The sequence below is a fragment of the Sinocyclocheilus grahami genome, unplaced genomic scaffold (assembly GCF_001515645.1).
Source record: "Sinocyclocheilus grahami isolate Dianchi unplaced genomic scaffold, SAMN03320097.WGS_v1.1 scaffold588.1, whole genome shotgun sequence".
Lineage (NCBI taxonomy): Eukaryota > Metazoa > Chordata > Actinopteri > Cypriniformes > Cyprinidae > Sinocyclocheilus > Sinocyclocheilus grahami.
This window is the reverse complement of record NW_015505767.1, coordinates 619,416-629,202: the sequence shown is the minus strand read 5'-3', so window position 1 is coordinate 629,202 and position 9,787 is coordinate 619,416. Positions and strand designations below refer to the sequence as shown.

The following is a 9,787-nucleotide window of genomic DNA, read 5'->3' as shown; positions in this document are numbered from 1 at the left end:
TCACAATTATTTATGCATTATGTTTCCTGTTCTTATGAATGTTCTCAACCATAACACGATTCAATATGTCAAAAGGAAAAAAAAAAGAAAAACATTTTAAGGCTGCTTATTGGATCAATAAAGCTAAACATTATTTTATCACTACATATTCCTTTATGAGAAGCTTATTAACTACTTGTCAAGTCTTAAGAACAAATGGCACAACCAAATTAAATACAGAGAAAGACAACATGAGATACAAATTACAATGTGAAAAATGAAGGTGACTTGTACTGTATAAGAGAGAGAGAGAGAGAGAGAGAGAGAGAGAGAGAGAGAAACATTTGACAGCAAATAAGGAAAACCTTCTCATGATGAACTGGTTTTTCTTGCAGGCAAAATAATAAGATTCCAGTTGAACAGCCTGACTGACACACTCGTGATCCCAGTCAAGAGAAAACACTCATGTCAAACCAAACAGGCTGAACTGCCATAATAGCTAAAACGACCATGTGAAATTATGTGGAAATGAGCAGAAACCAAAGTTTTATTATATATATATATATATATATATATATAATAATCACTGACTCAGCATTCCTGCCAGTGACTCAGTGACTTTGGGGGTAAATTAATGTTAGCTAAACAACATTAAATGAGGCTAATTCACTGAATGCTTAAAAAGGTATAAAATATAAAAAAGCTGATTTATTCTCTTGTAAGTTTTATGAATTTATTTTTCCTTTTTTTTTTTATTAATAGTAGTAGCAGTCAGTGTTGCAGTACTCGAGTCCAGACAAGACCAGACTCAGGTCCATCTCAAGTCCAAATCCATATTTTCAGGAGTATTGGGACTCGCTGTAGTTAAAGGGTTAGTTCACCCAAAAATAAGGCTGTGTTTTACTCACCCCCGATGCATCCTAGGTGTATATGACTTTCTTCTTTCAGACGAATCCAGTCGGAGTTACATTATAAATTGTCTTTGATCTTTCAAACTCTATCGTTGTACTCAGCGGGTGTTGCATTCCTTCTGTCCAATAAACACTTGAATGTAGCTTGCGCTCACTGTTGTAAAATGGAAGCAGTTCCGGGGGAATTACGTATGAGGTCAGCTTTGTGCATGCGCCGCTGAGAAGTGACGCACGCGGAGAGATCGAAACAAAACACTGGTCACTAATTAGAAGTACAAAACGAGGATTTGTAAAGAAGAATGTCGGAGGATTTCGATATAAGCCAAGAGGAGACTTGTTTTCCTTTGCTAAAGTAAGGAAACTTTGCTTCTTTTGATCCTGTAAACAAACGTTGGTTTTCACGAGACTCACTGGCGCTTGCGCAACGCTGACCTCATGCGTCATGCTCCCGGAGCTGCTTCTGTGTACAACTGTTGGCGCAAGCTAGATTCAAGTGATAATTACGTTTTGAATATGGATATTTTTCTTACAAAAACGCATCGATTCGCTACAGGAGGCCTTTGTTCACCCCCCGGAGCCGTGTGAGACACTTTTTTTTTGTGGAAGGGTGCCTTTTATTTCACGTCTTTTGGACAGAAGGAATGCAACACCCGCTGAGTACAACGACAGAGCTTGAAAGATCAAAGACAATTTTTAATATAACTCCGACTGGATTCGTCTGAAAGAAGAAAGTCATATACACCTAGGATGCATCGGGGGTGAGTAAAACACAGCCTAATTTTTATTTTTGGGTGAACTAACCCTTTAAGACCAGCTATTTCGAGTCATAGAAAATATGGTCTTGGACTCTTGACTTCATTCTTTCCTCCATATTAGGCCTTAAAGAGGTGATGCCAACAAAACAGCATCTTACAAGGATCAAGTCTATGCAGCAGTTTAGACTAAAACCTTTTTACTTTTTAAAACCTTAAACCTAGATGTGCAACTAGCCCTGGTCTCTCCTTCATTATACACTATCGTTCAATTTGGGTCGGTAAGACTTGTTAAATGTATTTGAAATATGTTTATTGTTCTCACCAAAACAGCATTTATTTAATCAGAAATGCAGTAAAAACTGTAGTATTGTGAAATATTATTACAACTTAAAATAACCGTTTTCTATTTCAATATATTTTAAAATCTAATTCATTAATGTGATGCAAAGCTGAATTTTCAGCAGCCATTACTCCAGTCTTCAGTATCACATGATCCTTCAGAAATAAATGCTGATTTTAGATTTTTTTATATATATAATTAATGTTGAAAGCAGTATTGCTGCCGAATATTTTTGTGGATTAAGTTCAGAATTAATGAAAACAGCATTTATTTGAAATAGGAATCTTTTGTTACAACATACATGTTTTTACTGTCACTTTTGTTTAAATGAATTCTTGCTAAATAAAAGCATGCAAATATGCAATGCAATATGTAAGACATGTTACAAAACCAATGGCAAAAAGCAAAACAAAACCACAAAAAACACATCCACATCATCTGTTCACAACTGTCGATAATTAAATCTACAATCCCAACGTTCTTCCTTTTACTTCCTCTTTCTTCTTCCTCAGTGTGTTTTGAGTGCCCGTGTTTCCTGTATACTTCCTGCTTTGTTGGCAGTCATCTATGTGAGGGAATGGAACTTGGCCTGGCTGACATTTCCTTTCTTGCTCTAAACACTGGGTCAGTAACAGAAGTGTTTCCTCTGCCTTGTGTAGCCTGCTCACACAATGCAAGGGTCAGGATGTCTCCAGAGACTCTCTTTATTGTGTTATTTTATTACAGTTTTGCACTATTGTGTGACAGAACCTTGAATGACTGACATTTTATCCACTTTGCTAACAGACACCATGGTCCATTGGACAGGGTTGCACAGAGGTAGTCAAGATGTTGTATCGGTATGTCTTGGGGAGACCACTGACCTGCAAGAACAGCTGCCATTGTCTCAAGGAGATAGAGGACTCTATGTTCTCCTCTGAGGTCTGAAACGCAGGGATCTGATAAGAACTGCTTTGTTACTAAGCAAAGATGACTTCTTCCTGGATTTACGCATGTCAACCTTATTTAATGCCGTGAACTTCCTTATGAACCCAAGAGAATGGCTATACAGTGGCCACAAAAAGGTTTCTGGACACTTCAAACTTTCATTGCATTGTAATATTTTGACCTCATTGACTAATCTAGTTGAGGATGATCTGTCAAAGTTCTGGCTCTTCCAGTAACAAAGTCGATTTGCCAGATTCCATAAGACCTCTGTACGTCTAACCAGTTTAAACGGGTTTAACTTTAGCTAAGCAATGTAAAGTTTCATTTTTCATTCTTTTGTTTGCTTTTTCACAGCTCTCTGTCTCTTTTGCCATTTTACAGATACCCTCTATCTCTCAGATGCATTCCTCTCACATCTCAGCGGTTTACTCCTCCCTCTTACCAGCTTTTAGACAGCTGTCCTCCTCACGGAGATCTCGTATCTGTGACGTCTGCGACCTTCAGTGTTAAAAAGCAGTGAAACTAAGGGAAAAACCCCATGATATACATAGTTCTTGACTGGATGTTTACAGTGTTTCAGTGTCACACTGAGGAGATCTTTTAACTAATATCAGATTCTGCTAATATTGGCCATGACATTTGTCCAATGACGTCTGGACGTCTCCTGCTTAGTCAGAAGACTGTAAATTTGGTCTTGTCCGTGACGTAGATGTTCCCAGGAAAGATGGACTTTGTAGAAAACGAAGCGTAGAGGACCTACAATAATGTACAGTATTTGAAAAATAATGTGTTTTTTGAACATTAAAGCATGTCAACATATTCTGTTACACCAAATAATGATCTTTAAAAAACCATCATATGACCCCTTCAACAATGCAATCATTTTAAATATGTGTTTTATCAATATTTTTATTAAAGACTAGTTGGAAATTAAGAGATTAATTGTGATTATTTCCCTGTTTTATCATTTTTATTTTATAAATGTGTTATGTGGTCATAGCTTTTAAAAACCAGAACAATCTGGTTATTAATAGAAATAGAGAACTAAAAAAGAAAAAGAAAACTGTAAGCGGTTTTCAAATAATAAAGAACGTTTTGAATATTTACATAATGATCAGCTTTAGTATAATGACACTGTAAAGGTTAGGAAACCTCTGCTAAAGAGCATATTTTACTCAAACACATGGTCTCCGGGCTCTTTTTAGGCCTGACTGTGGGGATTCCTCAGGAACAGGGGTTCGCTTCTGTAGTCAGCAGACCCCCCTCCATTCACAACTCGTCTGCTCTATTTTAAAATGGTCTTATTTTGGCCACAACTGAACTGGCATGCTGTGACCTCTTTCAGAGAGATGGGGGGTGTCTACAACTAAAAAAAAAGTCTGAGATCATATCATACACAAACCAGTACTGCAACAACAGCAACTGTGACTGAGACAAAACAGTGGATGCCTGCCTGCCTACACATATAACAGACTGCAGTTAATGTCTAGAAATGCAGACAGATACGGTGGCAAACAGAAAGTTGGAAAGAGAAGGAAAAAAGCCTGTGTGAAGTAAAATGTACTCACAGCTGGGTGCAGACGCTCCACGGCGGACTTTACTAGGAGTGAGAGTGAGTGCTTGTGTGTGCCTTTGTGTATGACTTAGCTGGTGACATCACAGCATTCCATAGTCTCTCTCTCTCTCTCTCTCTCTCTTTTCTTTTGCTCTCTCTAACAAACGTACATTACACACTGTCCCTTCACACTTCCTTTCTGTTCCTGTAACTCTCTCAGGCTGGAGGGAAACTCAGGAAGCAGACCTCAGCTGTTGGCACCGCAAACGAAGTAGTAGCATCCTGTTTAACAGAGACAGAGGCGGGAGAGAGGAGGAGGGGCGGCTGAAGGAGAAGGAGAAACAAATGACACAGAACTAACTTCATCACTTGAGCAAAGGAATTTACAGAAAAACACGTAAGAGGATGAGTCGATCTTGACATTACTCAATGCAATTTCAGTGCCAAAAATAAAACACAACTGTACAGTATTTAAGGCACTTCCTCTCACTGAAATTTTACCAATGATTACTTACAGTGCAGAAAATCTCCTCTTGTAATTTCCTTATAATTTTTTTTTTTTGGTGTAAATTAACATACAGGAAGGACACTGATTTACAAGCTTAAAGACTTTGTTAAAAAAAAAATTATGTAAAAAAGACACTGTTAACGACATTGTGTTTTCAGACACGCAGCATGCTTTAGTGTAATCAGACACCAGGGGGCGCACGAGTGCAACTGTCTTTGTTATCGCTCAGAAATAGTTGTACTGCTGTAACGAGTGCAGTGATACTCTAGGTTAATGAATAAATCAGTGAAATTGTGACCGCACAAATTTCCAGTCATATATATATATGACACAAATCCAGCCACTCTGGAATCTAGCTTTCCTTGTTTTTAATCTTCTTCTTCTCTCTCAGTTCCTATTGGATTGGACCGTTTTCATCTGCAAATGTGTACTGAAATATATATTTTTTTTATTATTTCGGAGAAATTTGTATATGGAAATGTAGGCTGCATTTGCTTTGTTACTGTTTAAATACTGAAGTTTAACCAACAGCGCCATCTACTGGTTTTCGAGAACCGGTCTGTTATGAGTGGACCTGATAATGTTGATTTAAAGGGATCGTTCATCAAAAGTGGATCATATTCAGATCCAAAAATGCCTTGCTGTGTAGCACCAAACTTGATACACACACACACACACACACACACACACACACACACAAACAAACTCTAGTATAAACGTGTGTTGGAGAATGCAAATTCTGTCACCAAACGGTTGCTGATTCCCATCAACTTCCATAGTATGGGAGGGGGGGATGCTACATAAGTCAGTGGGGACCAGCAACTTTTTGCTTACCCACATTCTTCAAAATATGTTCTTTTGTGTTCAGCAGAAGAAAGAAATTCATACAGGTTTGGAAAAACTTGAGTATGAGTAAATTACTTTTCATTTTGGGTGAACTATTCCTTTAAGTCTATTCATCACACAAATTTATACAGTATTTTTATGTTGTTTGTTTGTCCATTTGGAGCTTGACAGTCCCAGCCTCTGCTTATTATGAACTACTGTTCTATGGACATTTTTCTAAAATGTTCCTTTTCAATAAATAAATTAATAATAATAATTTATTATTACTATTATTATTAATGCTTATAATAATAATGGATAACTATTAACAGTTGTTATACAAGAGTTGCATCAAGATTTTTCAAAAAAAAATTTTTTTAAATATAATAAATCTATTTTTAAATAAAAAATAAAGAATAACACAAAAATATATGGCTTTGTGAACATTGTTGTTTTTTACTAAAACATTATCACACATCTTCTGTTTATATAGTCATATATATTTTAGAAAAAAAATGACAGCATCTATTTGTGTGCATTTCTTGAGTAATGCACAGTTACCATTATACTGTCATTAGTGCTTGTTTTCCCCTTGTTCTTTGAAATGGTCCCAATCTTTAATAACATTTCAGAATTACCACACTTATGTATCAGCTTAGACATAAATGTTTTGGACTGTTGGACTGTTAAATCTACGTTGCTCACAGCAAGGGTCAGGCAACAGAATAAAATCAAGTGTTTCATGTTGAATGGAAACAAAGTGATCTGAAACTTATGTGGAAACCATGTGTATAGTAAAGGACTGCTGTATTTTCATGAGCAAATTACTTGTATCACAAGAACAACTAAATGAAAATTGAATTGCAAATAAAAACATACTGACTATGGGTCGTGTTATGCAAGTCTGGTTATTTCTTTACAGATATAATCAGTAAATAATATTACTTATCTAGTGCTTTTGATAATGTTTGGATAACGGCAAAAGTGAAATGGCTATGCTTAAATATTATTATTCTAAATTTTACTTTTACTATTAAAGGGGTCATGAACGAGAAATCAAATTTCCCTTGATCTTTTGACATATAACAGGTCGATTTAATATAAAAACATCATGTAATGTCAAAACATTCTCGTTAGTTTAAAAACAGCTTTTTATTGAAACCAAGCTCAGAAAACCACTTGTTTTGGAATGGGCCACTTTATAACTTAATAGTGTGGCTAAGCACCACCTCCGCAGGAGAAGATCAATGCCTGCTTACATCACTGCCTCTTTAGCCCTGCCCACTGATACAGGCTTGTAGTAGGAGGAGAGGAAATACTAGGGATGCAAACACAGGATTAGGCCTACTCCATCAACAGAACCATACAGATGACATTACAAGACTACAAGTAGGGCTGTGCAATATGGCCAAAAAATTATCACAATACATTTTTTCATCAGTCGATAGCGATAATTATCCAGATACATTTAAAATCTTTATTTCGTTCATATTTTTGCTTCTAAGTGAAAGTTGTAGAAACCAGACTGTTAACAGTGGTTTTAAACTACTCTTTACGGTTAGAACATGACACTTATCATGTACACTTTTCCAGTCAATTGTCTCTTTGAAATGCACATTTGACAGTAGCTTGAGTTGACTGTAGTAGTAGCTTGAGTTAGGATGCAGATGTAAATTTATGTTTACTATAAATTTACTGTTTAAAAACAGTAACATCTGTAAAAATTGTAACAACCTCATTTTTATATGGTGAAATTTAATTATTCTGACTGTTTGAGTTTTGTTAAAATGACCCATTGGTCTTCCATAGTAGCACACATTTAGATCATGATAACCACAGTTAAAAAGAACTTGCACAATTGGTGGCTGACTAAATACTTTTTTTCCCCACTGTATAACCACCTCAATATACCATGGTAAAAATGCAACTATATGGTTTCTAGGTATTTGTATGAAAAACAGCAGTATAAATGCATTTAGTATAAAAGCACAAACGCCGTAGCTTAATCACACAAAATCCTGTAATTATTACTATTTTAAATCACGGAGTCATTTGTGTTTTTCGCTGAATTCAAGCGCTTCACACTGGATCTCACAGCGCTGTTTGGTGTCGCGCCGCGCTGCCGTGTGAACTCTGACCGAGCGGATAAATGCTCAGCGTGACGCGCTTCAAATGAGTCGCGCTGTTTCGATCCGCTTTTGGGTCAAAATAAACATTAAATCGAACATTTATCAAACTTAAATTTATCGTGAAAAATTATATCGCGAAAATTATCGTTATCGTTTTATCGCCCAGCCCTAACTACAAGACAATGTGTCGTGTAAGTTGTGAAAAATAGTCTTTGAATTGCCTTCTTTGTGATCCTAACATATCTAGAGGCGAGCACTGTTGCGCAATGTTGTGAATCAATTTCTATTTCAGGTCAGAAGTGCGAATGCTTGTATGTCAGAAATAGAGCGGACATAAGTTTACTGTCGGAGATTTGTTGTCAATCCATGTGGCATCCAGTGTAGACAGTGTAGGCATCCAATTTGTTGGCATCCAGTGTAGACAGAATCGCAGATTATAGTGGGTTCTGCTGTCTATCGCGTTGCACCGCTGGTGTCTAGGTGTTGGGTATTGTTTTTTTTGTTCTTTTCTCGATACTGGTGCCAAATCGATACATTTAAAATGCTTCCGGTGTCTGAACCGATATTTATTAAATAATTAATTAATTAAAATACCCCAAAAAATGATGGATTGGCCATTAGTACTATAAACACATGATGTCTGTTTCATTCATACTGGATGCCAGAGGGTGCCCTCATACAGAAAATCCACATATCCAGTCACAGAAGTAGCTGAACTCATGACCTTCCAGGAAATCCTTTATATGGTCAAAGGCATGGCTATTATAGCTGTAACTGAGTAAACAGAACATATAAACGTTTTGAATGATAAAACAAAGACAATAAACACTCGACTGCGACAATATAGTTTATCTGTGTTATTCAAGCCATCGCTGGTATTTTCATAACAATTAAGTATATTTATAATCCATTGCTAATCGATGTATTCTTTTTAAAGAAGCCTGGAACATATTTTCTGCCTCATTCTGTGACAAGAAGCCACATCAGATCACAGAAGGAAGCATTTGACTGGCGTTGCGGAGTAAAAAGGTTATAATGTTCTCTTTCGTTGGACAACAGGTTTAGAAATGTGAATACAAGGGAGGTTTAGCTTTAGGCATTTTAATTTAAGCATGTTTAGCTTAGTTAACAGAAGGCTACCTGCTGCCATCAGAGCAAGTTACTGCATTCACGTGCTCCTCAGATGCTCTCATTTCCCGAGTTGTGCTTTTAAGTCGGAATGTGAAAACAACATGGACACTCGCGTTACTACAAAGATTTGTTGGATTTGTATTGGAGCTTTCCGACTTGAGAAATTATCGGGAAATTATTTTTCACATGTGGTGCCGGTATATTTTCATGATATTTATGATTCGGTTCTAGTACATACCAGCAGGGGCGGACTTAACCATTAGGCAAAGGTAGGCGACCGCCTTGGGCCCCCAAAAGCCAAGGGCCCCCTAAAATGCTTTTTATATGCGAGATGCACGTTCAGTGCGGACGCACAAGTGGTTGCTGTGGTGTTCACGACAACCGTCTGTGCGTCCGCGTTGAACGTGCTTCTTAGCAAAAGTAGGGCGATGTAGAAAATGGGGACGGAATCCCGGAATCTATTCATAAAAACGGAATGTACTGTGTAACGCAGAATGTGACTGAATGAACGGCACAGACACGCGTTTCGTTTGCTATTTAAGCATACGCAACGCTCGCGGTTGTCGTCTGTTGTAGCTAAATAGTATTTTTGCCATTTAATATTCACATACACTAGTCCATATCGCGGTTTGATTGAAGTGTACTGAATTGCATTTGATTTATTCATTCAATATTTGACGAATTCTGTGACATTGCTCGTTACACTGTAAACTTATGTTGTTTAGCA

At 37.0% G+C, this 9,787-nt stretch overlaps 1 protein-coding gene across 1 annotated transcript in view; it reads right to left on the bottom strand.

The window, feature by feature from the left end:
* The window catches only part of LOC107557060 (uncharacterized), a 38,629-nt gene extending 33,843 nt beyond the window's left edge, over positions 1-4,786 (bottom strand). Inside the window, exon 1 of the mRNA XM_016240366.1 lies at positions 4,481-4,786. The gene's annotated coding sequence lies outside the window, so the exon portion shown is untranslated. The remainder of the gene's footprint in view (positions 1-4,480) is intronic.
* Between the last annotated feature and the right edge of the window lie 5,001 nt (positions 4,787-9,787).